The sequence below is a fragment of the Mytilus galloprovincialis genome, chromosome 2 (assembly GCF_965363235.1).
Source record: "Mytilus galloprovincialis chromosome 2, xbMytGall1.hap1.1, whole genome shotgun sequence".
Lineage (NCBI taxonomy): Eukaryota > Metazoa > Mollusca > Bivalvia > Mytilida > Mytilidae > Mytilus > Mytilus galloprovincialis.
Window position 1 is genome coordinate 91,633,392 of NC_134839.1, and position 21,292 is coordinate 91,654,683.

Here is a 21,292-nt window from a genome sequence, read left to right on the forward strand (position 1 = left end):
AGTCCACATAAACTATGTCTTTCGTGCACGATCAAGTGAAAATGCACAGTAAAATATAAGTGAGCATCTCCGACCTCTCTTAGGACACCTACATGAACACTTTGTCCTGCGGTAAAAGGCGGAATTGAAAAGGAAATATTGATGAAAATCCAGGGACGGGGATGTAGCTCAGTGGTAGAGCGTTCGCTTCGCATGTGAAAGGCCCCGGGTTCGATCCCCGGCATCTCCATATTTTTTGGCCGCAGACAAAATCGGCATCGAGAAATCAATTAAAGTAATCTCGCCTACACAATGCTGCTTTGCCTTGAAAATCATAGAAAGCGCAACGGAATATAAGTGCTGTTTGAACAGCGAACTCGGCACAGATGACTTAAAATTTCAAAAATCACTCTTTAGAGGCATGTCTCAAATGCACGCTCAAACATTTCAGGCAAAGCCGAATTAATACCACACTCCCTTTCCCCGACAGGTTTTACTTGTGTCACAATTTTAATATATGGATTATAACTTTAAAATCGTGTGTCAGATTAACAAATCGAATGTTTATGTTAATGATTCCAGCCTGAAACAATGCGTTATATAGCGTCGACAGTAGCGACTATTCGGGGTGATTTCGCCGCCTTTTGCGGTCTTGAGCTATTGGCATTCTATAGTCTGTCTAACGCCAGTCGATATTCCCAATGACGTTGTAACGTACAAAAAAGGCATGATTGCTGTTAGTGTTGCTCTTTATATGTGTTAAGTTACCCCACTATGAGTAAGTCCCAGGTAGTCTAGTGGTTAGGATTCCGCGCTCTCACCGCGGCGGCCGGGGTTCGATTCCCCGTCTGGGAAGATATTTTTGCGCCTTTTCTCCGGATCGATATTGATATTAATAACGGTATATGCTTCAAACAACTGTTATGTGTACGTGGTCAATGAAAGAAACGGTGTATGTTTGTCCTATATACTATATGATTTCCTTTTACAACCAATACTTTATATTTTATGTCTTCCTTCGGCTCAATATATAACGAGGCGGACTGATTGATGGTTCAGTACATGAAAATGAACTACAAATGTACTTGCTCAACAAATTTCAATCCCAGTACAACTGTTAGAGACATAAAGATAACCATCTCGTCTTGGTGCAAGACTATTTTAATAATCAGAGTGGCATGTATATACACGGTATGAAAATACACTACTTAAATTTAATGTTCTATCGTTGTGAAGGGGATGTAGCTCAGTGGTAGAGCGTTCGCTTTGCATGTGAAAGGCCCCGGGTTCGATCCCCGGCATCTCCACTCCTAATTTTTTGTCAATGTCATTAAGTCCACATAAACTATGTCTTTCGTGCACGATCAAGTGAAAATGCACAGTAAAATATAAGTGAGCATCTCCGACCTCTCTTAGGACACCTACATGAACACTTTGTCCTGCGGTAAAAGGCGGAATTGAAAAGGAAATATTGATGAAAATCCAGGGACGGGGATGTAGCTCAGTGGTAGAGCGTTCGCTTCGCATGTGAAAGGCCCCGGGTTCGATCCCCGGCATCTCCATATTTTTTGGCCGCAGACAAAATCGGCATCGAGAAATCAATTAAAGTAATCTCGCCTACACAATGCTGCTTTGCCTTGAAAATCATAGAAAGCGCAACGGAATATAAGTGCTGTTTGAACAGCGAACTCGGCACAGATGACTTAAAATTTCAAAAATCACTCTTTAGAGGCATGTCTCAAATGCACGCTCAAACATTTCAGGCAAAGCCGAATTAATACCACACTCCCTTTCCCCGACAGGTTTTACTTGTGTCACAATTTTAATATATGGATTATAACTTTAAAATCGTGTGTCAGATTAACAAATCGAATGTTTATGTTAATGATTCCAGCCTGAAACAATGCGTTATATAGCGTCGACAGTAGCGACTATTCGGGGTGATTTCGCCGCCTTTTGCGGTCTTGAGCTATTGGCATTCTATAGTCTGTCTAACGCCAGTCGATATTCCCAATGACGTTGTAACGTACAAAAAAGGCATGATTGCTGTTAGTGTTGCTCTTTATATGTGTTAAGTTACCCCACTATGAGTAAGTCCCAGGTAGTCTAGTGGTTAGGATTCCGCGCTCTCACCGCGGCGGCCGGGGTTCGATTCCCCGTCTGGGAAGATATTTTTGCGCCTTTTCTCCGGATCGATATTGATATTAATAACGGTATATGCTTCAAACAACTGTTATGTGTACGTGGTCAATGAAAGAAACGGTGTATGTTTGTCCTATATACTATATGATTTCCTTTTACAACCAATACTTTATATTTTATGTCTTCCTTCGGCTCAATATATAACGAGGCGGACTGATTGATGGTTCAGTACATGAAAATGAACTACAAATGTACTTGCTCAACAAATTTCAATCCCAGTACAACTGTTAGAGACATAAAGATAACCATCTCGTCTTGGTGCAAGACTATTTTAATAATCAGAGTGGCATGTATATACACGGTATGAAAATACACTACTTAAATTTAATGTTCTATCGTTGTGAAGGGGATGTAGCTCAGTGGTAGAGCGTTCGCTTTGCATGTGAAAGGCCCCGGGTTCGATCCCCGGCATCTCCACTCCTAATTTTTTGGAAAAAAGTCGAGTGCACCTTAAACAGATATAGACGTGTAATTTTCTACTCCTGTTATTGGGTTACTATTTCTTGTGGATTTGGATATAACCAGCCGGATTAAGTAAATGTGACTATCTAACAGTAATGTAAGTTGTTTTACTGACATTTTTGAGAATTATAATGTGCGTATTTGATATTTTGTGAACTTAACTTTTTGCTGTGAAACGTTGAGGTACTTTAAAGGAAATTATAATGGACAAATTGCCAAAGCCTTTAGTTGCGTTAATTAATAGTGTCATAGATGATTACGAACAATTTACATGGAATTCCAATTACCTTGGTGACAAAATGAGAATTTCATTAGTTTGGACAAGGGTGATTCAGTACACGTAAATAGAGAAATAAAACACAAGTCTAGATCTAATAGAGACAGAGACAATAAAAGAATGAAAATATTGAAAGAAAGAATAGACAATACAGAAGACGACGTTGATAAGTCAATTGATATCAACACTGATAATTCAGAAGTGATAATGGATTCGGGTGATGATATGATGTACGATGGAACGATAGATCTCCCATTAGTAGCCCCCGAAAATGTAAACATTACACCTATAGTGAAAGTTGTTCAACCGGTTAGTGTATCGATAGACAAAACAATCAATTTAAAGGACAATGAATTAACGGAAAGTATAGTGTGTCAAGGTTCGCGAACTGAACGGAATTTACACACGGATATTAAAGAAAAAGAAAATAAAGAAATAGACAAAATAAAAACTATCGCTCCGAAATTAATAATTACAGGGAAGAGTCCGTGTACAGATAGTCATTTTCAGAAAATTGTATATAGCCAACGATCAGAAGGAAGTTGTTTGATAGGAAAATTAAAAAAGAGAGAAACGGTAGTTATATGGACTTTAGGGAAACGCGGTGAATTTCGACATGTAAATTTAGAAACTGACAAAATGGAATATGGAAACGCAATGACTTACGTCTACAAATTTAGAGACATTAGAAAATCGGACAATGATGAAATTAAGTGTTATGTTCGTGGTATTCCAAGGATTGAAAGATATGCAGAGATGCACAGACTTTGTTTGTGGTGTTTTGATGAATGAACTGTTATTAGGGAGGGTGATAATAGATGTTGAATACGTGACATAATTCTGAAATAATTTTTGTGTTGTATCAAAATTCTGGTCTGGAAACCAACCGTTTTTTTTTTAAAACAACCAACATTAATTAAAAGAGATGATTTGCGTAATTATAAACATTTTCAATTTTTTTCTCTCCTTGTAATAGTTGAACTGTTGTTTTTATCATTTTATTTAAAACTGGGAAAAAAAGAAAAAAAAGAGAGAGAGTAGAAGATTAAAGTATTTATAAGCAAGTTAATTATCAGAGAGTCAATTAAAGGGAAAATAAAATAAGGAAATATATAGATTGTATAATAATTAGAACATTTTCCATTTCAGAGAAAGGACAATAAATATTTACAATGTTTTCATTTATGTGTAATTGCAATTGTAAACTGTGATATGTATATATAGATTGTGAATATAATAAAGATAAAAAAAAAAAAGAGCGTTCGCTTTGCATGTGAAAGGCCCCGGGTTCGATCCCCGGCATCTCCACTCCTAATTTTTTGTCAATGTCATTAAGTCCACATAAACTATGTCTTTCGTGCACGATCAAGTGAAAATGCACAGTAAAATATAAGTGAGCATCTCCGACCTCTCTTAGGACACCTACATGAACACTTTGTCCTGCGGTAAAAGGCGGAATTGAAATGGAAATATTGATGAAAATCCAGGGACGGGGATGTAGCTCAGTGGTAGAGCGTTCGCTTCGCATGTGAAAGGCCCCGGGTTCGATCCCCGGCATCTCCATATTTTTTGGCCGCAGACAAAATCGGCATCGAGAAATCAATTAAAGTAATCTCGCCTACACAATGCTGCTTTGCCTTGAAAATCATAGAAAGCGCAACGGAATATAAGTGCTGTTTGAACAGCGAACTCGGCACAGATGACTTAAAATTTCAAAAATCACTCTTTAGAGGCATGTCTCAAATGCACGCTCAAACATTTCAGGCAAAGCCGAATTAATACCACACTCCCTTTCCCCGACAGGTTTTACTTGTGTCACAATTTTAATATATGGATTATAACTTTAAAATCGTGTGTCAGATTAACAAATCGAATGTTTATGTTAATGATTCCAGCCTGAAACAATGCGTTATATAGCGTCGACAGTAGCGACTATTCGGGGTGATTTCGCCGCCTTTTGCGGTCTTGAGCTATTGGCATTCTATAGTCTGTCTAACGCCAGTCGATATTCCCAATGACGTTGTAACGTACAAAAAAGGCATGATTGCTGTTAGTGTTGCTCTTTATATGTGTTAAGTTACCCCACTATGAGTACGTCCCAGGTAGTCTAGTGGTTAGGATTCCGCGCTCTCACCGCGGCGGCCGGGGTTCGATTCCCCGTCTGGGAAGATATTTTTGCGCCTTTTCTCCGGATCGATATTGATATTAATAACGGTATATGCTTCAAACAACTGTTATGTGTACGTGGTCAATGAAAGAAACGGTGTATGTTTGTCCTATATACTATATGATTTCCTTTTACAACCAATACTTTATATTTTATGTCTTCCTTCGGCTCAATATATAACGAGGCGGACTGATTGATGGTTCAGTACATGAAAATGAACTACAAATGTACTTGCTCAACAAATTTCAATCCCAGTACAACTGTTAGAGACATAAAGATAACCATCTCGTCTTGGTGCAAGACTATTTTAATAATCAGAGTGGCATGTATATACACGGTATGAAAATACACTACTTAAATTTAATGTTCTATCGTTGTGAAGGGGATGTAGCTCAGTGGTAGAGCGTTCGCTTTGCATGTGAAAGGCCCCGGGTTCGATCCCCGGCATCTCCACTCCTAATTTTTTGTCAATGTCATTAAGTCCACATAAACTATGTCTTTCGTGCACGATCAAGTGAAAATGCACAGTAAAATATAAGTGAGCATCTCCGACCTCTCTTAGGACACCTACATGAACACTTTGTCCTGCGGTAAAAGGCGGAATTGAAAAGGAAATATTGATGAAAATCCAGGGACGGGGATGTAGCTCAGTGGTAGAGCGTTCGCTTCGCATGTGAAAGGCCCCGGGTTCGATCCCCGGCATCTCCATATTTTTTGGCCGCAGACAAAATCGGCATCGAGAAATCAATTAAAGTAATCTCGCCTACACAATGCTGCTTTGCCTTGAAAATCATAGAAAGCGCAACGGAATATAAGTGCTGTTTGAACAGCGAACTCGGCACAGATGACTTAAAATTTCAAAAATCACTCTTTAGAGGCATGTCTCAAATGCACGCTCAAACATTTCAGGCAAAGCCGAATTAATACCACACTCCCTTTCCCCGACAGGTTTTACTTGTGTCACAATTTTAATATATGGATTATAACTTTAAAATCGTGTGTCAGATTAACAAATCGAATGTTTATGTTAATGATTCCAGCCTGAAACAATGCGTTATATAGCGTCGACAGTAGCGACTATTCGGGGTGATTTCGCCGCCTTTTGCGGTCTTGAGCTATTGGCATTCTATAGTCTGTCTATATTCCCAATGACGTTGTAACGTACAAAAAAGGCATGATTGCTGTTAGTGTTGCTCTTTATATGTGTTAAGTTACCCCACTATGAGTAAGTCCCAGGTAGTCTAGTGGTTAGGATTCCGCGCTCTCACCGCGGCGGCCGGGGTTCGATTCCCCGTCTGGGAAGATATTTTTGCGCCTTTTCTCCGGATCGATATTGATATTAATAACGGTATATGCTTCAAACAACTGTTATGTGTACGTGGTCAATGAAAGAAACGGTGTATGTTTGTCCTATATACTATATGATTTCCTTTTACAACCAATACTTTATATTTTATGTCTTCCTTCGGCTCAATATATAACGAGGCGGACTGATTGATGGTTCAGTACATGAAAATGAACTACAAATGTACTTGCTCAACAAATTTCAATCCCAGTACAACTGTTAGAGACATAAAGATAACCATCTCGTCTTGGTGCAAGACTATTTTAATAATCAGAGTGGCATGTATATACACGGTATGAAAATACACTACTTAAATTTAATGTTCTATCGTTGTGAAGGGGATGTAGCTCAGTGGTAGAGCGTTCGCTTTGCATGTGAAAGGCCCCGGGTTCGATCCCCGGCATCTCCACTCCTAATTTTTTGTCAATGTCATTAAGTCCACATAAACTATGTCTTTCGTGCACGATCAAGTGAAAATGCACAGTAAAATATAAGTGAGCATCTCCGACCTCTCTTAGGACACCTACATGAACACTTTGTCCTGCGGTAAAAGGCGGAATTGAAAAGGAAATATTGATGAAAATCCAGGGACGGGGATGTAGCTCAGTGGTAGAGCGTTCGCTTCGCATGTGAAAGGCCCCGGGTTCGATCCCCGGCATCTCCATATTTTTTGGCCGCAGACAAAATCGGCATCGAGAAATCAATTAAAGTAATCTCGCCTACACAATGCTGCTTTGCCTTGAAAATCATAGAAAGCGCAACGGAATATAAGTGCTGTTTGAACAGCGAACTCGGCACAGATGACTTAAAATTTCAAAAATCACTCTTTAGAGGCATGTCTCAAATGCACGCTCAAACATTTCAGGCAAAGCCGAATTAATACCACACTCCCTTTCCCCGACAGGTTTTACTTGTGTCACAATTTTAATATATGGATTATAACTTTAAAATCGTGTGTCAGATTAACAAATCGAATGTTTATGTTAATGATTCCAGCCTGAAACAATGCGTTATATAGCGTCGACAGTAGCGACTATTCGGGGTGATTTCGCCGCCTTTTGCGGTCTTGAGCTATTGGCATTCTATAGTCTGTCTATATTCCCAATGACGTTGTAACGTACAAAAAAGGCATGATTGCTGTTAGTGTTGCTCTTTATATGTGTTAAGTTACCCCACTATGAGTAAGTCCCAGGTAGTCTAGTGGTTAGGATTCCGCGCTCTCACCGCGGCGGCCGGGGTTCGATTCCCCGTCTGGGAAGATATTTTTGCGCCTTTTCTCCGGATCGATATTGATATTAATAACGGTATATGCTTCAAACAACTGTTATGTGTACGTGGTCAATGAAAGAAACGGTGTATGTTTGTCCTATATACTATATGATTTCCTTTTACAACCAATACTTTATATTTTATGTCTTCCTTCGGCTCAATATATAACGAGGCGGACTGATTGATGGTTCAGTACATGAAAATGAACTACAAATGTACTTGCTCAACAAATTTCAATCCCAGTACAACTGTTAGAGACATAAAGATAACCATCTCGTCTTGGTGCAAGACTATTTTAATAATCAGAGTGGCATGTATATACACGGTATGAAAATACACTACTTAAATTTAATGTTCTATCGTTGTGAAGGGGATGTAGCTCAGTGGTAGAGCGTTCGCTTTGCATGTGAAAGGCCCCGGGTACGATCCCCGGCATCTCCACTCCTAATTTTTTGTCAATGTCATTAAGTCCACATAAACTATGTCTTTCGTGCACGATCAAGTGAAAATGCACAGTAAAATTTAAGTGAGCATCTCCGACCTCTCTTAGGACACCTACATGAACACTTTGTCCTGCGGTAAAAGGCGGAATTGAAAAGGAAATATTGATGAAAATCCAGGGACGGGGATGTAGCTCAGTGGTAGAGCGTTCGCTTCGCATGTGAAAGGCCCCGGGTTCGATCCCCGGCATCTCCATATTTTTTGGCCGCAGACAAAATCGGCATCGAGAAATCAATTAAAGTAATCTCGCCTACACAATGCTGCTTTGCCTTGAAAATCATAGAAAGCGCAACGGAATATAAGTGCTGTTTGAACAGCGAACTCGGCACAGATGACTTAAAATTTCAAAAATCACTCTTTAGAGGCATGTCTCAAATGCACGCTCAAACATTTCAGGCAAAGCCGAATTAATACCACACTCCCTTTCCCCGACAGGTTTTACTTGTGTCACAATTTTAATATATGGATTATAACTTTAAAATCGTGTGTCAGATTAACAAATCGAATGTTTATGTTAATGATTCCAGCCTGAAACAATGCGTTATATAGCGTCGACAGTAGCGACTATTCGGGGTGATTTCGCCGCCTTTTGCGGTCTTGAGCTATTGGCATTCTATAGTCTGTCTATATTCCCAATGACGTTGTAACGTACAAAAAAGGCATGATTGCTGTTAGTGTTGCTCTTTATATGTGTTAAGTTACCCCACTATGAGTAAGTCCCAGGTAGTCTAGTGGTTAGGATTCCGCGCTCTCACCGCGGCGGCCGGGGTTCGATTCCCCGTCTGGGAAGATATTTTTGCGCCTTTTCTCCGGATCGATATTGATATTAATAACGGTATATGCTTCAAACAACTGTTATGTGTACGTGGTCAATGAAAGAAACGGTGTATGTTTGTCCTATATACTATATGATTTCCTTTTACAACCAATACTTTATATTTTATGTCTTCCTTCGGCTCAATATATAACGAGGCGGACTGATTGATGGTTCAGTACATGAAAATGAACTACAAATGTACTTGCTCAACAAATTTCAATCCCAGTACAACTGTTAGAGACATAAAGATAACCATCTCGTCTTGGTGCAAGACTATTTTAATAATCAGAGTGGCATGTATATACACGGTATGACAATACACTACTTAAATTTAATGTTCTATCGTTGTGAAGGGGATGTAGCTCAGTGGTAGAGCGTTCGCTTTGCATGTGAAAGGCCCCGGGTTCGATCCCCGGCATCTCCACTCCTAATTTTTTGTCAATGTCATTAAGTCCACATAAACTATGTCTTTCGTGCACGATCAAGTGAAAATGCACAGTAAAATATAAGTGAGCATCTCCGACCTCTCTTAGGACACCTACATGAACACTTTGTCCTGCGGTAAAAGGCGGAATTGAAAAGGAAATATTGATGAAAATCCAGGGACGGGGATGTAGCTCAGTGGTAGAGCGTTCGCTTCGCATGTGAAAGGCCCCGGGTTCGATCCCCGGCATCTCCATATTTTTTGGCCGCAGACAAAATCGGCATCGAGAAATCAATTAAAGTAATCTCGCCTACACAATGCTGCTTTGCCTTGAAAATCATAGAAAGCGCAACGGAATATAAGTGCTGTTTGAACAGCGAACTCGGCACAGATGACTTAAAATTTCAAAAATCACTCTTTAGAGGCATGTCTCAAATGCACGCTCAAACATTTCAGGCAAAGCCGAATTAATACCACACTCCCTTTCCCCGACAGGTTTTACTTGTGTCACAATTTTAATATATGGATTATAACTTTAAAATCGTGTGTCAGATTAACAAATCGAATGTTTATGTTAATGATTCCAGCCTGAAACAATGCGTTATATAGCGTCGACAGTAGCGACTATTCGGGGTGATTTCGCCGCCTTTTGCGGTCTTGAGCTATTGGCATTCTATAGTCTGTCTATATTCCCAATGACGTTGTAACGTACAAAAAAGGCATGATTGCTGTTAGTGTTGCTCTTTATATGTGTTAAGTTACCCCACTATGAGTAAGTCCCAGGTAGTCTAGTGGTTAGGATTCCGCGCTCTCACCGCGGCGGCCGGGGTTCGATTCCCCGTCTGGGAAGATATTTTTGCGCCTTTTCTCCGGATCGATATTGATATTAATAACGGTATATGCTTCAAACAACTGTTATGTGTACGTGGTCAATGAAAGAAACGGTGTATGTTTGTCCTATATACTATATGATTTCCTTTTACAACCAATACTTTATATTTTATGTCTTCCTTCGGCTCAATATATAACGAGGCGGACTGATTGATGGTTCAGTACATGAAAATGAACTACAAATGTACTTGCTCAACAAATTTCAATCCCAGTACAACTGTTAGAGACATAAAGATAACCATCTCGTCTTGGTGCAAGACTATTTTAATAATCAGAGTGGCATGTATATACACGGTATGAAAATACACTACTTAAATTTAATGTTCTATCGTTGTGAAGGGGATGTAGCTCAGTGGTAGAGCGTTCGCTTTGCATGTGAAAGGCCCCGGGTTCGATCCCCGGCATCTCCACTCCTAATTTTTTGTCAATGTCATTAAGTCCACATAAACTATGTCTTTCGTGCACGATCAAGTGAAAATGCACAGTAAAATATAAGTGAGCATCTCCGACCTCTCTTAGGACACCTACATGAACACTTTGTCCTGCGGTAAAAGGCGGAATTGAAAAGGAAATATTGATGAAAATCCAGGGACGGGGATGTAGCTCAGTGGTAGAGCGTTCGCTTCGCATGTGAAAGGCCCCGGGTTCGATCCCCGGCATCTCCATATTTTTTGGCCGCAGACAAAATCGGCATCGAGAAATCAATTAAAGTAATCTCGCCTACACAATGCTGCTTTGCCTTGAAAATCATAGAAAGCGCAACGGAATATAAGTGCTGTTTGAACAGCGAACTCGGCACAGATGACTTAAAATTTCAAAAATCACTCTTTAGAGGCATGTCTCAAATGCACGCTCAAACATTTCAGGCAAAGCCGAATTAATACCACACTCCCTTTCCCCGACAGGTTTTACTTGTGTCACAATTTTAATATATGGATTATAACTTTAAAATCGTGTGTCAGATTAACAAATCGAATGTTTATGTTAATGATTCCAGCCTGAAACAATGCGTTATATAGCGTCGACAGTAGCGACTATTCGGGGTGATTTCGCCGCCTTTTGCGGTCTTGAGCTATTGGCATTCTATAGTCTGTCTATATTCCCAATGACGTTGTAACGTACAAAAAAGGCATGATTGCTGTTAGTGTTGCTCTTTATATGTGTTAAGTTACCCCACTATGAGTAAGTCCCAGGTAGTCTAGTGGTTAGGATTCCGCGCTCTCACCGCGGCGGCCGGGGTTCGATTCCCCGTCTGGGAAGATATTTTTGCGCCTTTTCTCCGGATCGATATTGATATTAATAACGGTATATGCTTCAAACAACTGTTATGTGTACGTGGTCAATGAAAGAAACGGTGTATGTTTGTCCTATATACTATATGATTTCCTTTTACAACCAATACTTTATATTTTATGTCTTCCTTCGGCTCAATATATAACGAGGCGGACTGATTGATGGTTCAGTACATGAAAATGAACTACAAATGTACTTGCTCAACAAATTTCAATCCCAGTACAACTGTTAGAGACATAAAGATAACCATCTCGTCTTGGTGCAAGACTATTTTAATAATCAGAGTGGCATGTATATACACGGTATGAAAATACACTACTTAAATTTAATGTTCTATCGTTGTGAAGGGGATGTAGCTCAGTGGTAGAGCGTTCGCTTTGCATGTGAAAGGCCCCGGGTTCGATCCCCGGCATCTCCACTCCTAATTTTTTGTCAATGTCATTAAGTCCACATAAACTATGTCTTTCGTGCACGATCAAGTGAAAATGCACAGTAAAATATAAGTGAGCATCTCCGACCTCTCTTAGGACACCTACATGAACACTTTGTCCTGCGGTAAAAGGCGGAATTGAAAAGGAAATATTGATGAAAATCCAGGGACGGGGATGTAGCTCAGTGGTAGAGCGTTCGCTTCGCATGTGAAAGGCCCCGGGTTCGATCCCCGGCATCTCCATATTTTTTGGCCGCAGACAAAATCGGCATCGAGAAATCAATTAAAGTAATCTCGCCTACACAATGCTGCTTTGCCTTGAAAATCATAGAAAGCGCAACGGAATATAAGTGCTGTTTGAACAGCGAACTCGGCACAGATGACTTAAAATTTCAAAAATCACTCTTTAGAGGCATGTCTCAAATGCACGCTCAAACATTTCAGGCAAAGCCGAATTAATACCACACTCCCTTTCCCCGACAGGTTTTACTTGTGTCACAATTTTAATATATGGATTATAACTTTAAAATCGTGTGTCAGATTAACAAATCGAATGTTTATGTTAATGATTCCAGCCTGAAACAATGCGTTATATAGCGTCGACAGTAGCGACTATTCGGGGTGATTTCGCCGCCTTTTGCGGTCTTGAGCTATTGGCATTCTATAGTCTGTCTAACGCCAGTCGATATTCCCAATGACGTTGTAACGTACAAAAAAGGCATGATTGCTGTTAGTGTTGCTCTTTATATGTGTTAAGTTACCCCACTATGAGTAAGTCCCAGGTAGTCTAGTGGTTAGGATTCCGCGCTCTCACCGCGGCGGCCGGGGTTCGATTCCCCGTCTGGGAAGATATTTTTGCGCCTTTTCTCCGGATCGATATTGATATTAATAACGGTATATGCTTCAAACAACTGTTATGTGTACGTGGTCAATGAAAGAAACGGTGTATGTTTGTCCTATATACTATATGATTTCCTTTTACAACCAATACTTTATATTTTATGTCTTCCTTCGGCTCAATATATAACGAGGCGGACTGATTGATGGTTCAGTACATGAAAATGAACTACAAATGTACTTGCTCAACAAATTTCAATCCCAGTACAACTGTTAGAGACATAAAGATAACCATCTCGTCTTGGTGCAAGACTATTTTAATAATCAGAGTGGCATGTATATACACGGTATGAAAATACACTACTTAAATTTAATGTTCTATCGTTGTGAAGGGGATGTAGCTCAGTGGTAGAGCGTTCGCTTTGCATGTGAAAGGCCCCGGGTTCGATCCCCGGCATCTCCACTCCTAATTTTTTGTCAATGTCATTAAGTCCACATAAACTATGTCTTTCGTGCACGATCAAGTGAAAATGCACAGTAAAATATAAGTGAGCATCTCCGACCTCTCTTAGGACACCTACATGAACACTTTGTCCTGCGGTAAAAGGCGGAATTGAAAAGGAAATATTGATGAAAATCCAGGGACGGGGATGTAGCTCAGTGGTAGAGCGTTCGCTTCGCATGTGAAAGGCCCCGGGTTCGATCCCCGGCATCTCCATATTTTTTGGCCGCAGACAAAATCGGCATCGAGAAATCAATTAAAGTAATCTCGCCTACACAATGCTGCTTTGCCTTGAAAATCATAGAAAGCGCAACGGAATATAAGTGCTGTTTGAACAGCGAACTCGGCACAGATGACTTAAAATTTCAAAAATCACTCTTTAGAGGCATGTCTCAAATGCACGCTCAAACATTTCAGGCAAAGTCGAATTAATACCACACTCCCTTTCCCCGACAGGTTTTACTTGTGTCACAATTTTAATATATGGATTATAACTTTAAAATCGTGTGTCAGATTAACAAATCGAATGTTTATGTTAATGATTCCAGCCTGAAACAATGCGTTATATAGCGTCGACAGTAGCGACTATTCGGGGTGATTTCGCCGCCTTTTGCGGTCTTGAGCTATTGGCATTCTATAGTCTGTCTAACGCCAGTCGATATTCCCAATGACGTTGTAACGTACAAAAAAGGCATGATTGCTGTTAGTGTTGCTCTTTATATGTGTTAAGTTACCCCACTATGAGTAAGTCCCAGGTAGTCTAGTGGTTAGGATTCCGCGCTCTCACCGCGGCGGCCGGGGTTCGATTCCCCGTCTGGGAAGATATTTTTGCGCCTTTTCTCCGGATCGATATTGATATTAATAACGGTATATGCTTCAAACAACTGTTATGTGTACGTGGTCAATGAAAGAAACGGTGTATGTTTGTCCTATATACTATATGATTTCCTTTTACAACCAATACTTTATATTTTATGTCTTCCTTCGGCTCAATATATAACGAGGCGGACTGATTGATGGTTCAGTACATGAAAATGAACTACAAATGTACTTGCTCAACAAATTTCAATCCCAGTACAACTGTTAGAGACATAAAGATAACCATCTCGTCTTGGTGCAAGACTATTTTAATAATCAGAGTGGCATGTATATACACGGTATGAAAATACACTACTTAAATTTAATGTTCTATCGTTGTGAAGGGGATGTAGCTCAGTGGTAGAGCGTTCGCTTTGCATGTGAAAGGCCCCGGGTTCGATCCCCGGCATCTCCACTCCTAATTTTTTGTCAATGTCATTAAGTCCACATAAACTATGTCTTTCGTGCACGATCAAGTGAAAATGCACAGTAAAATATAAGTGAGCATCTCCGACCTCTCTTAGGACACCTACATGAACACTTTGTCCTGCGGTAAAAGGCGGAATTGAAAAGGAAATATTGATGAAAATCCAGGGACGGGGATGTAGCTCAGTGGTAGAGCGTTCGCTTCGCATGTGAAAGGCCCCGGGTTCGATCCCCGGCATCTCCATATTTTTTGGCCGCAGACAAAATCGGCATCGAGAAATCAATTAAAGTAATCTCGCCTACACAATGCTGCTTTGCCTTGAAAATCATAGAAAGCGCAACGGAATATAAGTGCTGTTTGAACAGCGAACTCGGCACAGATGACTTAAAATTTCAAAAATCACTCTTTAGAGGCATGTCTCAAATGCACGCTCAAACATTTCAGGCAAAGCCGAATTAATACCACACTCCCTTTCCCCGACAGGTTTTACTTGTGTCACAATTTTAATATATGGATTATAACTTTAAAATCGTGTGTCAGATTAACAAATCGAATGTTTATGTTAATGATTCCAGCCTGAAACAATGCGTTATATAGCGTCGACAGTAGCGACTATTCGGGGTGATTTCGCCGCCTTTTGCGGTCTTGAGCTATTGGCATTCTATAGTCTGTCTAACGCCAGTCGATATTCCCAATGACGTTGTAACGTACAAAAAAGGCATGATTGCTGTTAGTGTTGCTCTTTATATGTGTTAAGTTACCCCACTATGAGTAAGTCCCAGGTAGTCTAGTGGTTAGGATTCCGCGCTCTCACCGCGGCGGCCGGGGTTCGATTCCCCGTCTGGGAAGATATTTTTGCGCCTTTTCTCCGGATCGATATTGATATTAATAACGGTATATGCTTCAAACAACTGTTATGTGTACGTGGTCAATGAAAGAAACGGTGTATGTTTGTCCTATATACTATATGATTTCCTTTTACAACCAATACTTTATATTTTATGTCTTCCTTCGGCTCAATATATAACGAGGCGGACTGATTGATGGTTCAGTACATGAAAATGAACTACAAATGTACTTGCTCAACAAATTTCAATCCCAGTACAACTGTTAGAGACATAAAGATAACCATCTCGTCTTGGTGCAAGACTATTTTAATAATCAGAGTGGCATGTATATACACGGTATGAAAATACACTACTTAAATTTAATGTTCTATCGTTGTGAAGGGGATGTAGCTCAGTGGTAGAGCGTTCGCTTTGCATGTGAAAGGCCCCGGGTTCGATCCCCGGCATCTCCACTCCTAATTTTTTGTCAATGTCATTAAGTCCACATAAACTATGTCTTTCGTGCACGATCAAGTGAAAATGCACAGTAAAATATAAGTGAGCATCTCCGACCTCTCTTAGGACACCTACATGAACACTTTGTCCTGCGGTAAAAGGCGGAATTGAAAAGGAAATATTGATGAAAATCCAGGGACGGGGATGTAGCTCAGTGGTAGAGCGTTCGCTTCGCATGTGAAAGGCCCCGGGTTCGATCCCCGGCATCTCCATATTTTTTGGCCGCAGACAAAATCGGCATCGAGAAATCAATTAAAGTAATCTCGCCTACACAATGCTGCTTTGCCTTGAAAATCATAGAAAGCGCAACGGAATATAAGTGCTGTTTGAACAGCGAACTCGGCACAGATGACTTAAAATTTCAAAAATCACTCTTTAGAGGCATGTCTCAAATGCACGCTCAAACATTTCAGGCAAAGCCGAATTAATACCACACTCCCTTTCCCCGACAGGTTTTACTTGTGTCACAATTTTAATATATGGATTATAACTTTAAAATCGTGTGTCAGATTAACAAATCGAATGTTTATGTTAATGATTCCAGCCTGAAACAATGCGTTATATAGCGTCGACAGTAGCGACTATTCGGGGTGATTTCGCCGCCTTTTGCGGTCTTGAGCTATTGGCATTCTATAGTCTGTCTAACGCCAGTCGATATTCCCAATGACGTTGTAACGTACAAAAAAGGCATGATTGCTGTTAGTGTTGCTCTTTATATGTGTTAAGTTACCCCACTATGAGTAAGTCCCAGGTAGTCTAGTGGTTAGGATTCCGCGCTCTCACCGCGGCGGCCGGGGTTCGATTCCCCGTCTGGGAAGATATTTTTGCGCCTTTTCTCCGGATCGATATTGATATTAATAACGGTATATGCTTCAAACAACTGTTATGTGTACGTGGTCAATGAAAGAAACGGTGTATGTTTGTCCTATATACTATATGATTTCCTTTTACAACCAATACTTTATATTTTATGTCTTCCTTCGGCTCAATATATAACGAGGCGGACTGATTGATGGTTCAGTACATGAAAATGAACTACAAATGTACTTGCTCAACAAATTTCAATCCCAGTACAACTGTTAGAGACATAAAGATAACCATCTCGTCTTGGTGCAAGACTATTTTAATAATCAGAGTGGCATGTATATACACGGTATGAAAATACACTACTTAAATTTAATGTTCTATCGTTGTGAAGGGGATGTAGCTCAGTGGTAGAGCGTTCGCTTTGCATGTGAAAGGCCCCGGGTTCGATCCCCGGCATCTCCACTCCTAATTTTTTGTCAATGTCATTAAGTCCACATAAACTATGTCTTTCGTGCACGATCAAGTGAAAATGCACAGTAAAATATAAGTGAGCATCTCCGACCTCTCTTAGGACACCTACATGAACACTTTGTCCTGCGGTAAAAGGCGGAATTGAAAAGGAAATATTGATGAAAATCCAGGGACGGGGATGTAGCTCAGTGGTAGAGCGTTCGCTTCGCATGTGAAAGGCCCCGGGTTCGATCCCCGGCATCTCCATATTTTTTGGCCGCAGACAAAATCGGCATCGAGAAATCAATTAAAGTAATCTCGCCTACACAATGCTGCTTTGCCTTGAAAATCATAGAAAGCGCAACGGAATATAAGTGCTGTTTGAACAGCGAACTCGGCACAGATGACTTAAAATTTCAAAAATCACTCTTTAGAGGCATGTCTCAAATGCACGCTCAAACATTTCAGGCAAAGCCGAATTAATACCACACTCCCTTTCCCCGACAGGTTTTACTTGTGTCACAATTTTAATATATGGATTATAACTTTAAAATCGTGTGTCAGATTAACAAATCGAATGTTTATGTTAATGATTCCAGCCTGAAACAATGCGTTATATAGCGTCGACAGTAGCGACTATTCGGGGTGATTTCGCCGCCTTTTGCGGTCTTGAGCTATTGGCATTCTATAGTCTGTCTAACGCCAGTCGATATTCCCAATGACGTTGTAACGTACAAAAAAGGCATGATTGCTGTTAGTGTTGCTCTTTATATGTGTTAAGTTACCCCACTATGAGTAAGTCCCAGGTAGTCTAGTGGTTAGGATTCCGCGCTCTCACCGCGGCGGCCGGGGTTCGATTCCCCGTCTGGGAAGATATTTTTGCGCCTTTTCTCCGGATCGATATTGATATTAATAACGGTATATGCTTCAAACAACTGTTATGTGTACGTGGTCAATGAAAGAAACGGTGTATGTTTGTCCTATATACTATATGATTTCCTTTTACAACCAATACTTTATATTTTATGTCTTCCTTCGGCTCAATATATAACGAGGCGGACTGATTGATGGTTCAGTACATGAAAATGAACTACAAATGTACTTGCTCAACAAATTTCAATCCCAGTACAACTGTTAGAGACATAAAGATAACCATCTCGTCTTGGTGCAAGACTATTTTAATAATCAGAGTGGCATGTATATACACGGTATGAAAATACACTACTTAAATTTAATGTTCTATCGTTGTGAAGGGGATGTAGCTCAGTGGTAGAGCGTTCGCTTTGCATGTGAAAGGCCCCGGGTTCGATCCCCGGCATCTCCACTCCTAATTTTTTGTCAATGTCATTAAGTCCACATAAACTATGTCTTTCGTGCACGATCAAGTGAAAATGCACAGTAAAATATAAGTGAGCATCTCCGACCTCTCTTAGGACACCTACATGAACACTTTGTCCTGCGGTAAAAGGCGGAATTGAAAAGGAAATATTGATGAAAATCCAGGGACGGGGATGTAGCTCAGTGGTAGAGCGTTCGCTTCGCATGTGAAAGGCCCCGGGTTCGATCCCCGGCATCTCCATATTTTTTGGCCGCAGACAAAATCGGCATCGAGAAATCAATTAAAGTAATCTCGCCTACACAATGCTGCTTTGCCTTGAAAATCATAGAAAGCGCAACGGAATATAAGTGCTGTTTGAACAGCGAACTCGGCACAGATGACTTAAAATTTCAAAAATCACTCTTTAGAGGCATGTCTCAAATGCACGCTCAAACATTTCAGGCAAAGCCGAATTAATACCACACTCCCTTTCCCCGACAGGTTTTACTTGTGTCACAATTTTAATATATGGATTATAACTTTAAAATCGTGTGTCAGATTAACAAATCGAATGTTTATGTTAATGATTCCAGCCTGAAACAATGCGTTATATAGCGTCGACAGTAGCGACTATTCGGGGTGATTTCGCCGCCTTTTGCGGTCTTGAGCTATTGGCATTCTATAGTCTGTCTAACGCCAGTCGATATTCCCAATGACGTTGTAACGTACAAAAAAGGCATGATTGCTGTTAGTGTTGCTCTTTATATGTGTTAAGTTACCCCACTATGAGTAAGTCCCAGGTAGTCTAGTGGTTAGGATTCCGCGCTCTCACCGCGGCGGCCGGGGTTCGATTCCCCGTCTGGGAAGATATTTTTGCGCCTTTTCTCCGGATCGATATTGATATTAATAACGGTATATGCTTCAAACAACTGTTATGTGTACGTGGTCAATGAAAGAAACGGTGTATGTTTGTCCTATATACTATATGATTTCCTTTTACAACCAATACTTTATATTTTATGTCTTCCTTCGGCTCAATATATAACGAGGCGGACTGATTGATGGTTCAGTACATGAAAATGAACTACAAATGTACTTGCTCAACAAATTTCAATCCCAGTACAACTGTTAGAGACATAAAGATAACCATCTCGTCTTGGTGCAAGACTATTTTAATAATCAGAGTGGCATGTATATACACGGTATGAAAATACACTACTTAAATTTAATGTTCTATCGTTGTGAAGGGGATGTAGCTCAGTGGTAGAGCGTTCGCTTTGCATGTGAAAGGCCCCGGGTTCGATCCCCGGCATCTCCACTCCTAATTTTTTGTCAATGTCATTAAGTCCACATAAACTATGTCTTTCGTGCACGATCAAGTGAAAATGCACAGTAAAATATAAGTGAGCATCTCCGACCTCTCTTAGGACACCTACATGAACACTTTGTCCTGCGGTAAAAGGCGGAATTGAAAAGGAAATATTGATGAAAATCCAGGGACGGGGATGTAGCTCAGTGGTAGAGCGTTCGCTTCGCATGTGAAAGGCCCCGGGTTCGATCCCCGGCATCTCCATATTTTTTGGCCGCAGACAAAATCGGCATCGAGAAATCAATTAAAGTAATCTCGCCTACACAATGCTGCTTTGCCTTGAAAATCATAGAAAGCGCAACGGAATATAAGTGCTGTTTGAACAGCGAACTCGGCACAGATGACTTAAAATTTCAAAAATCACTCTTTAGAGGCATGTCTCAAATGCACGCTCAAACATTTCAGGCAAAGCCGAATTAATACCACACTCCCTTTCCCCGACAGGTTTTACTTGTGTCACAATTTTAATATATGGATTATAACTTTAAAATCGTGTGTCAGATTAACAAATCGAATGTTTATGTTAATGATTCCAGCCTGAAACAATGCGTTATATAGCGTCGACAGTAGCGACTATTCGGGGTGATTTCGCCGCCTTTTGCGGTCTTGAGCTATTGGCATTCTATAGTCTGTCTAACGCCAGTCGATATTCCCAATGACGTTGTAACGTACAAAAAAGGCATGATTGCTGTTAGTGTTGCTCTTTATATGTGTTAAGTTACCCCACTATGAGTAAGTCCCAGGTAGTCTAGTGGTTAGGATTCCGCGCTCTCACCGCGGCGGCCGGGGTTCGATTCCCCGTCTGGGAAGATATTTTTGCGCCTTTTCTCCGGATCGATATTGATATTAATAACGGTATATGCTTCAAACAACTGTTATGTGTACGTGGTCAATGAAAGAAACGGTGTATGTTTGTCCTATATACTATATGATTTCCTTTTACAACCAATACTTTATATTTTATGTCTTCCTTCGGCTCAATATATAACGAGGCGGACTGATTGATGGTTCAGTACATGAAAATGAACTACAAATGTACTTGCTCAACAAATTTCAATCCCAGTACAACTGTTAGAGACATAAAGATAACCATCTCGTCTTGGTGCAAGACTATTTTAATAATCAGAGTGGCATGTATATACACGGTATGAAAATACACTACTTAAATTTAATGTTCTATCGTTGTGAAGGGGATGTAGCTCAGTGGTAGAGCGTTCGCTTTGCATGTGAAAGGCCCCGGGTTCGATCCCCGGCATCTCCACTCCTAATTTTTTGTCAATGTCATTAAGTCCACATAAACTATGTCTTTCGTGCACGATCAAGT

At 40.4% G+C, this 21,292-nt stretch overlaps 44 non-coding genes across 44 annotated transcripts; all 44 read left to right on the forward strand.

Moving 5' to 3' along the window:
* Positions 1-157: 157 nt before the first annotated feature.
* Trnaa-cgc (transfer RNA alanine (anticodon CGC)) lies at positions 158-229 on the forward strand. The gene has a single exon. It is a non-coding gene; the product is annotated as a tRNA-Ala (tRNA).
* Positions 230-762: 533 nt separating this feature from the next.
* Positions 763-834, forward strand: Trnae-cuc (transfer RNA glutamic acid (anticodon CUC)). The gene has a single exon. It is a non-coding gene; the product is annotated as a tRNA-Glu (tRNA).
* A 380-nt stretch (positions 835-1,214) lies between these two features.
* Positions 1,215-1,286, forward strand: Trnaa-ugc (transfer RNA alanine (anticodon UGC)). Its single transcript has one exon. It is a non-coding gene; the product is annotated as a tRNA-Ala (tRNA).
* Positions 1,287-1,469: 183 nt separating this feature from the next.
* Trnaa-cgc (transfer RNA alanine (anticodon CGC)) lies at positions 1,470-1,541 on the forward strand. The gene has a single exon. It is a non-coding gene; the product is annotated as a tRNA-Ala (tRNA).
* A 533-nt stretch (positions 1,542-2,074) lies between these two features.
* Positions 2,075-2,146, forward strand: Trnae-cuc (transfer RNA glutamic acid (anticodon CUC)). The gene has a single exon. It is a non-coding gene; the product is annotated as a tRNA-Glu (tRNA).
* Positions 2,147-2,526: 380 nt separating this feature from the next.
* Positions 2,527-2,598, forward strand: Trnaa-ugc (transfer RNA alanine (anticodon UGC)). The gene has a single exon. It is a non-coding gene; the product is annotated as a tRNA-Ala (tRNA).
* Positions 2,599-4,411: 1,813 nt separating this feature from the next.
* Trnaa-cgc (transfer RNA alanine (anticodon CGC)) lies at positions 4,412-4,483 on the forward strand. Its single transcript has one exon. It is a non-coding gene; the product is annotated as a tRNA-Ala (tRNA).
* Positions 4,484-5,016: 533 nt separating this feature from the next.
* On the forward strand, positions 5,017-5,088 carry Trnae-cuc (transfer RNA glutamic acid (anticodon CUC)). The gene has a single exon. It is a non-coding gene; the product is annotated as a tRNA-Glu (tRNA).
* A 380-nt stretch (positions 5,089-5,468) lies between these two features.
* Positions 5,469-5,540, forward strand: Trnaa-ugc (transfer RNA alanine (anticodon UGC)). The gene has a single exon. It is a non-coding gene; the product is annotated as a tRNA-Ala (tRNA).
* Positions 5,541-5,723: 183 nt separating this feature from the next.
* On the forward strand, positions 5,724-5,795 carry Trnaa-cgc (transfer RNA alanine (anticodon CGC)). The gene has a single exon. It is a non-coding gene; the product is annotated as a tRNA-Ala (tRNA).
* A 522-nt stretch (positions 5,796-6,317) lies between these two features.
* Positions 6,318-6,389, forward strand: Trnae-cuc (transfer RNA glutamic acid (anticodon CUC)). The gene has a single exon. It is a non-coding gene; the product is annotated as a tRNA-Glu (tRNA).
* Positions 6,390-6,769: 380 nt separating this feature from the next.
* On the forward strand, positions 6,770-6,841 carry Trnaa-ugc (transfer RNA alanine (anticodon UGC)). The gene has a single exon. It is a non-coding gene; the product is annotated as a tRNA-Ala (tRNA).
* A 183-nt stretch (positions 6,842-7,024) lies between these two features.
* Trnaa-cgc (transfer RNA alanine (anticodon CGC)) lies at positions 7,025-7,096 on the forward strand. The gene has a single exon. It is a non-coding gene; the product is annotated as a tRNA-Ala (tRNA).
* A 522-nt stretch (positions 7,097-7,618) lies between these two features.
* Positions 7,619-7,690, forward strand: Trnae-cuc (transfer RNA glutamic acid (anticodon CUC)). Its single transcript has one exon. It is a non-coding gene; the product is annotated as a tRNA-Glu (tRNA).
* A 635-nt stretch (positions 7,691-8,325) lies between these two features.
* On the forward strand, positions 8,326-8,397 carry Trnaa-cgc (transfer RNA alanine (anticodon CGC)). Its single transcript has one exon. It is a non-coding gene; the product is annotated as a tRNA-Ala (tRNA).
* Positions 8,398-8,919: 522 nt separating this feature from the next.
* Trnae-cuc (transfer RNA glutamic acid (anticodon CUC)) lies at positions 8,920-8,991 on the forward strand. The gene has a single exon. It is a non-coding gene; the product is annotated as a tRNA-Glu (tRNA).
* Positions 8,992-9,371: 380 nt separating this feature from the next.
* Trnaa-ugc (transfer RNA alanine (anticodon UGC)) lies at positions 9,372-9,443 on the forward strand. Its single transcript has one exon. It is a non-coding gene; the product is annotated as a tRNA-Ala (tRNA).
* A 183-nt stretch (positions 9,444-9,626) lies between these two features.
* Trnaa-cgc (transfer RNA alanine (anticodon CGC)) lies at positions 9,627-9,698 on the forward strand. Its single transcript has one exon. It is a non-coding gene; the product is annotated as a tRNA-Ala (tRNA).
* Positions 9,699-10,220: 522 nt separating this feature from the next.
* On the forward strand, positions 10,221-10,292 carry Trnae-cuc (transfer RNA glutamic acid (anticodon CUC)). Its single transcript has one exon. It is a non-coding gene; the product is annotated as a tRNA-Glu (tRNA).
* A 380-nt stretch (positions 10,293-10,672) lies between these two features.
* Positions 10,673-10,744, forward strand: Trnaa-ugc (transfer RNA alanine (anticodon UGC)). The gene has a single exon. It is a non-coding gene; the product is annotated as a tRNA-Ala (tRNA).
* A 183-nt stretch (positions 10,745-10,927) lies between these two features.
* On the forward strand, positions 10,928-10,999 carry Trnaa-cgc (transfer RNA alanine (anticodon CGC)). The gene has a single exon. It is a non-coding gene; the product is annotated as a tRNA-Ala (tRNA).
* Positions 11,000-11,521: 522 nt separating this feature from the next.
* Positions 11,522-11,593, forward strand: Trnae-cuc (transfer RNA glutamic acid (anticodon CUC)). Its single transcript has one exon. It is a non-coding gene; the product is annotated as a tRNA-Glu (tRNA).
* Positions 11,594-11,973: 380 nt separating this feature from the next.
* Positions 11,974-12,045, forward strand: Trnaa-ugc (transfer RNA alanine (anticodon UGC)). The gene has a single exon. It is a non-coding gene; the product is annotated as a tRNA-Ala (tRNA).
* A 183-nt stretch (positions 12,046-12,228) lies between these two features.
* Positions 12,229-12,300, forward strand: Trnaa-cgc (transfer RNA alanine (anticodon CGC)). The gene has a single exon. It is a non-coding gene; the product is annotated as a tRNA-Ala (tRNA).
* Positions 12,301-12,833: 533 nt separating this feature from the next.
* Positions 12,834-12,905, forward strand: Trnae-cuc (transfer RNA glutamic acid (anticodon CUC)). The gene has a single exon. It is a non-coding gene; the product is annotated as a tRNA-Glu (tRNA).
* Positions 12,906-13,285: 380 nt separating this feature from the next.
* On the forward strand, positions 13,286-13,357 carry Trnaa-ugc (transfer RNA alanine (anticodon UGC)). Its single transcript has one exon. It is a non-coding gene; the product is annotated as a tRNA-Ala (tRNA).
* Positions 13,358-13,540: 183 nt separating this feature from the next.
* Positions 13,541-13,612, forward strand: Trnaa-cgc (transfer RNA alanine (anticodon CGC)). The gene has a single exon. It is a non-coding gene; the product is annotated as a tRNA-Ala (tRNA).
* Positions 13,613-14,145: 533 nt separating this feature from the next.
* Trnae-cuc (transfer RNA glutamic acid (anticodon CUC)) lies at positions 14,146-14,217 on the forward strand. Its single transcript has one exon. It is a non-coding gene; the product is annotated as a tRNA-Glu (tRNA).
* Positions 14,218-14,597: 380 nt separating this feature from the next.
* Positions 14,598-14,669, forward strand: Trnaa-ugc (transfer RNA alanine (anticodon UGC)). Its single transcript has one exon. It is a non-coding gene; the product is annotated as a tRNA-Ala (tRNA).
* A 183-nt stretch (positions 14,670-14,852) lies between these two features.
* Trnaa-cgc (transfer RNA alanine (anticodon CGC)) lies at positions 14,853-14,924 on the forward strand. Its single transcript has one exon. It is a non-coding gene; the product is annotated as a tRNA-Ala (tRNA).
* Positions 14,925-15,457: 533 nt separating this feature from the next.
* Trnae-cuc (transfer RNA glutamic acid (anticodon CUC)) lies at positions 15,458-15,529 on the forward strand. The gene has a single exon. It is a non-coding gene; the product is annotated as a tRNA-Glu (tRNA).
* Positions 15,530-15,909: 380 nt separating this feature from the next.
* Trnaa-ugc (transfer RNA alanine (anticodon UGC)) lies at positions 15,910-15,981 on the forward strand. The gene has a single exon. It is a non-coding gene; the product is annotated as a tRNA-Ala (tRNA).
* Positions 15,982-16,164: 183 nt separating this feature from the next.
* Trnaa-cgc (transfer RNA alanine (anticodon CGC)) lies at positions 16,165-16,236 on the forward strand. Its single transcript has one exon. It is a non-coding gene; the product is annotated as a tRNA-Ala (tRNA).
* Positions 16,237-16,769: 533 nt separating this feature from the next.
* Positions 16,770-16,841, forward strand: Trnae-cuc (transfer RNA glutamic acid (anticodon CUC)). The gene has a single exon. It is a non-coding gene; the product is annotated as a tRNA-Glu (tRNA).
* Positions 16,842-17,221: 380 nt separating this feature from the next.
* On the forward strand, positions 17,222-17,293 carry Trnaa-ugc (transfer RNA alanine (anticodon UGC)). Its single transcript has one exon. It is a non-coding gene; the product is annotated as a tRNA-Ala (tRNA).
* Positions 17,294-17,476: 183 nt separating this feature from the next.
* On the forward strand, positions 17,477-17,548 carry Trnaa-cgc (transfer RNA alanine (anticodon CGC)). The gene has a single exon. It is a non-coding gene; the product is annotated as a tRNA-Ala (tRNA).
* Positions 17,549-18,081: 533 nt separating this feature from the next.
* On the forward strand, positions 18,082-18,153 carry Trnae-cuc (transfer RNA glutamic acid (anticodon CUC)). The gene has a single exon. It is a non-coding gene; the product is annotated as a tRNA-Glu (tRNA).
* Positions 18,154-18,533: 380 nt separating this feature from the next.
* Trnaa-ugc (transfer RNA alanine (anticodon UGC)) lies at positions 18,534-18,605 on the forward strand. Its single transcript has one exon. It is a non-coding gene; the product is annotated as a tRNA-Ala (tRNA).
* A 183-nt stretch (positions 18,606-18,788) lies between these two features.
* Positions 18,789-18,860, forward strand: Trnaa-cgc (transfer RNA alanine (anticodon CGC)). Its single transcript has one exon. It is a non-coding gene; the product is annotated as a tRNA-Ala (tRNA).
* A 533-nt stretch (positions 18,861-19,393) lies between these two features.
* Positions 19,394-19,465, forward strand: Trnae-cuc (transfer RNA glutamic acid (anticodon CUC)). The gene has a single exon. It is a non-coding gene; the product is annotated as a tRNA-Glu (tRNA).
* A 380-nt stretch (positions 19,466-19,845) lies between these two features.
* On the forward strand, positions 19,846-19,917 carry Trnaa-ugc (transfer RNA alanine (anticodon UGC)). The gene has a single exon. It is a non-coding gene; the product is annotated as a tRNA-Ala (tRNA).
* Positions 19,918-20,100: 183 nt separating this feature from the next.
* Trnaa-cgc (transfer RNA alanine (anticodon CGC)) lies at positions 20,101-20,172 on the forward strand. The gene has a single exon. It is a non-coding gene; the product is annotated as a tRNA-Ala (tRNA).
* A 533-nt stretch (positions 20,173-20,705) lies between these two features.
* Positions 20,706-20,777, forward strand: Trnae-cuc (transfer RNA glutamic acid (anticodon CUC)). The gene has a single exon. It is a non-coding gene; the product is annotated as a tRNA-Glu (tRNA).
* A 380-nt stretch (positions 20,778-21,157) lies between these two features.
* Positions 21,158-21,229, forward strand: Trnaa-ugc (transfer RNA alanine (anticodon UGC)). The gene has a single exon. It is a non-coding gene; the product is annotated as a tRNA-Ala (tRNA).
* The last annotated feature ends 63 nt before the right edge of the window (positions 21,230-21,292 follow it).